This window comes from Nannospalax galili, unplaced genomic scaffold, assembly GCF_000622305.1.
Source record: "Nannospalax galili isolate Female #2095 unplaced genomic scaffold, S.galili_v1.0 scaffold7691, whole genome shotgun sequence".
In the NCBI taxonomy this organism is placed as follows: Eukaryota; Metazoa; Chordata; class Mammalia; order Rodentia; family Spalacidae; genus Nannospalax; species Nannospalax galili.
The window spans coordinates 1,895-7,282 of record NW_008329808.1 but is presented as its reverse complement, the minus strand read 5'-3'; positions in this window follow the sequence as shown (position 1 = coordinate 7,282).

Here is a 5,388-nt window from a genome sequence, read left to right as displayed (position 1 = left end):
TCTGCTCATAAAAGCTGAATACACACTTCCAGAGGTTTACTCGGTCTTGAATAGCCTTTCTGGGACAGATTTATATAGCATAGGCATTTTTCACATATCAGACTTTTAAGAATGAGGATTGTAGTGGACATTCCCTCTCACTCTGTGAGACATCAAACATAAATGTCTATGGGCTGTATTTTAGTCATTTAGCCACTTGGGACAAGCTTAAATCCTTTGGATGCAATTTGTGCATTGACATACGTTTATGTAATAAATAGTGGTATACTTTCCTTGTCATTTATTGAATTGCATGGTATTCAGATTGTTATGTTTTCATTTTTATGTTTTTCTGGAACCTACTGTGCTGTCTGTTTTCATCTCTCTGTGGCTGTAGAAGGAAATATTTGTATGAATATCTCTAGCAAAGGATAATCACAGTCACTTATATAAGCTGGGTCCATTAAAAGGCATGGCATATCTTCAGTCACTGCCCCTTTGAATGTTAACAGGACTCCATAATTCCAAACCTGGTTCTATGATTGAGGGTTTAGAGTTCAGATTTCCTACCTGTGCTCCGTGGTGTGCAGCCTGGTGGGCAGTTTTCTCCTTCCGTGAGTAGGACACGCACTGGGGGCCTATACTGTGGAAAGCCTTTATACACTGTCCTCTCATGTGAAGTCAGCCCTTCTGCTCAGCTCTCAGAGAAGATCCAAGGTAGGTGATGTGAAAATGATGAGGATGCTGGAAGGACTGTGAAGGAGTGTGAAGGAGTTCTCATATGTTTCTAACCTTAGGAATAGTTTTCAGATTACCAATTTCCAGACAAAATACACTGTGAGAGATTATAAATATCCAATGTTTCTTTCTCTTTCTGCATAATGACCATCCTAACAAAAGCAACTTAGACTTTCAATGCAATCTCAATACAATTCTCTTGGTATTCGTCACTGATATAGAAAAGGATGCCCTAAAATTCATATGGAAGCAGTAAAAACCCTTCATAACCAAAGCAATCCTCAGTGTGGTGGGTTGGGTAAGTGTCCCCATAGGCTCTGAGAATTTGGACATTTTCTGCCCATTTGGTGACACTGAATTGGAAGGTTTTTCAGAGGTGTCACCTTGCTGGAAGAAGTTCCTCACGTCCCTGGGAGTAGACTTTGAAAATTCTTAAGCCTTGCCAGTTTTCCTGATTTCCTATCTCTCTCTCTTTCCTGTTCCTTGTTAAAGATGTGATTATTTGGCTTCCTGCTCTGGCTATATCTGCAACCATGACTCCCAACAATTATGGACTCCTGACCCTCTGTAACTGTAATTCAAATAAACTCTTTCTTCTTTAAGCTGCCTTGGTGTCTTATCAAAGCAACGGAAAGGTAACCAATTTAAAAGATCAATGTTGGACAGATTATCACACCACATTTCAAACATTATTACAGAATTAGACTAATAAAAGCAACATGCTACTGGCATAAAACATATATGTAAATCAATAGAAAACCCAAACTGAAGACCAAAACAGGAACACATGTTATTAAAGCCACTTGCTATTTACAAAGTTTTAACAAATACACATTGGAGATAAGAGAGCATCTTCAAAAAACAATGCTGGGAAAAGTGGATGTCTACATGTAGAACTACAAAATTGTACCTATGTCTATCACCCTGCACCAATGGATCAATATCAAATCTGCAACACTGAAATTGCTAGAAATATTTCAAAACTGCGAGAAAAAGTTTAGGCATTATCCTGCAAAATATAGGTGCAGGAAAGGAATTTCTGAAACAGATTTCCTTCATTCAGAAATTAAGACCAGCAAATGACAAATGGGATTTCATTAATCTAAAGTTTTTCAGAGAAGAAGAAATAATCACATGAAGAGAGATTCCCCAGAGTGGGAAATAATCATTGTGAGCTGTAAATCTGACAAAGCATCAACATTCAGAATTGTATATTCAGAACTCAAAAACTAAGATTTAAGAATACAAATGATCAAATTATAAATTGGCTCTGAGATCTGAATGGAGAGCTCTTAAAGAAAAAATGAAAATGACTAAGAAATAGCTTTTAAAAAACAATACAAGGGGACTGGAGAGATGGCTCAGTGGTTAAGAGCACTGACTGTTCTTGCAGAGGACTCGGTTCAATTCCCAGCACCCACATGGTGGCTATGAACTGTCCTTATTTCAGGTTCCAGGGGAATCTGAAGCCCTCTTCTGACCTCCACGGCATTGCACGACACGGGTGCACTTACATGCATGCAGGCAATACACTCATACACATAAAATAAAATAAAAATAATGAAAAAAAATAAGAAAAGAACAACAGCTGTTAAAACAAGAAGATAGTTTTTAAAACAAGAAGACATCAAGAGCTTCAACAGACTTTTAATAAATAAAGAAGTCAAAACAAAAATACAAAGCCTCAGAACTAAAAACGCCAGTCCCAGATGGATTCAGATTAGAATGTTATCAGGCTTTCAGAGAAGATCTTCAATCATTACTACTTAAAGTATTCAAAAACATAGAAATGGAGGAAAATTATCTCATTCTATGAAACCAATATTACTTTAATACCCAAACAAGTTGAAGATATAACAAAAGGAAAAGTGTAGGTCCATATCTTTAATGAACATAAATGAAAAATTTCTCAACAAAATATTTACAAAGAACATAGAGACACAAAGCAAAAAGAACATTCACCACAATAAAGTAGGCTTTATTCCAGAGAGGCAAGGGTAGTTCAATATACATAAGTCAATAAACATATAATTGAACCTAAAGACAGAAATTACATGATCATCTCACTAGACACAGGGAAGGCCTTTCACAAAATGCAACATGCGTTCATGATAAAAGCCCTAGATATAATTAGATGAGAGGGGACATACTTCAATATAATTAAGACTTTGTACAACAAACCCACAGTCAACATCATTCTGAATGGAGAAAATTTTAAAGCATTCTTATTAAAATTAGGAACCAGAGAGGGTTGTCTGCTATCCCCAAACCTTTCAATATAGTTCTTGAAACTCTAGATGGAGAAATAAGACAGGAGAAGGAAATTGAAGGGATATAAATTGGAAGGTGTGAAATTATCCTTATTTGACAATGATATGATATTATACATAAAAGATTCTAAAATTTTACCAGAACACTTCAAGAAATGATTAACAATTTCAGAAAAGAGGGGTAATGACAGGGTCTTACAGAAATCACAGGAATTGGTTTCTTGATTCTTTGTGGACCCAGTGGATGAACCCCCACTCCACACTCAATGTTTTTTGGGGACACAACAAGATCATGTACACTGATACACACACACACACACACACACACACACACACACACACACATATATATATATATAAAACATTAAGATATAGGGGGGACTGTGATGGAATGTGTAGATAGCAGAGGGGATCTAAATGCCATAAAATTATATTGTATGAAAATCACAAAGGTTAAATAAAATTTTGTTTTTTTTAAATAGCCAGATGTGGGGATGGAGAGAAAATTCAGCAGTTAAGAGCACTGACTGCTCTTGCAGAGGACTCGACACCTACTTGGTGGCTAGCAACCATCTATAACTCCAGTTCAGATGTAGGGGGGACTGTGATGGAAGGTATAGATAGCAGAGGGGATCTAAATACCATAAAACTATACTGTATGAAAATCACAAAGATTAAATAAAATTTTGAGTTAATCACACTAAACCAATGATTTTAGGGATTGTAATTGATCCAGGATTTCTCATCCCAATCAAGGCCCAATTCCAGGGAAATCCCACTCAAGTGGAGGAAGAAACAGTTATTCATACTGAGGTAATTGCTTCTAATTTTGCTGGTAAAGTTTGCATCTTGATAAGCTATAGAATGCAAAAGCAGATTTCAGTGATTTTCCCAACCAATAACTAGAGCAACCTATTGGTGAGACATTTTGCTTTTAGCATATGAATACTGATTTATATGCTAGTTACACATATTATGAAGAAATATTTTGTCAATTTGTATATCTGGACTAAGTACTTGTCCCTGTAATAATGGCTTTGTTTTGTTTGGTTAAAACAAAAGTTTCAAGCCTAGAGAGCTCCTGAAGAATTGGGGTTTACTTAGCTCATAGTTTTGGAGACAAAGAATTTAATCATTAGAGGCCCCATAGATTCAAACTCCTGTGAATACCCCGTGGATTTTTCCAATATGTAGGATGCAAACAAAGTGAAGATCTTGAGAGAAGGACCTGTAGTTTTCAACAGGATTCCATAAAGGAATACATTTTAGGCACATTTTTTATTCCAGTAATAACTCCCCTTTCCCACATATTGACTATTGACTGTTAGAGCTTTGAAATGAACTGTCTCTAAATCCTCATCAATTGAAGGCTTGTTCATTACCAAGTGTAGCTAATTCATTGATAAGCAATTGGATCAATCCGGTTCTTCACTAATGTAAGGATTAGTGCATAGATATATTCACAGTTTAGCAATTGGATCAATCTGGTTCTTCACTAATGTAAGGATTAGTGCACAGATATATTCACAGTTTGATTATATTAGTATGTGAAGTCTCTTCAGAGATAATAGGTCACTGTCATTCTATCTATCTATCTATCTATCATCATCTATCTATCATCTATCTATCTATCGATCATCTATCTATCTATCTATCTCATCTATCATCTGTCTATCTATTTGTATCTATCTATCTATCTATCTACCTATCTATCTATCTATCTATCTATCTAATGTCCATAGTTTAAAGCTTGTGAAACTGAATTGTAGGAGTCTTTCCTCTTTTAAACTTATTCCCTCACATACTGAATCACAATGGTGGAAATGTGACTTAACACTTCCTCTAGTGCAGAATAAAAATTCATGATGCAGATAGATGAAACAGACAGGTGGAAGAAATTTATGATTCATGGTTTTTTAATATGTGCAATTTAAGTGCACGGGGATATTTTTTATGAATTTAACATTCACTTCATGACACAAAGCTCTTTGCAAGGGACATATTGATTTTGTGACCTAGGAAATGGAATTACTGCTTAAATAATTTCACTTACCTAAGAACAACTGGTTAAGAGAAATAAAGAATTTTTTTTCATTTTCTTCATTTTTCTTCCTATTTTCCCTTCTCTTCCTTCTCTACTTTTTATACTTATTTGTTCTTCAGACTGGGTTTCATTTGGTTCATGCTAGTTTGTAAGGGTGGAGTAGAAATCGTGATACTCCTCTATCAACATTCTAAGTGCCAAGATCTTAATCATGTGCCACCATGCCTGGCTACATGGTGTTGGGCTGTACAAACCATTCAGTTCTTAAAAAAAAAAAAATGCTTCATGGATTTTAAAACATTGCGTGGGATTATGTGATACACTTCTAATTCCATTCATGGCATATCTATCCACTCT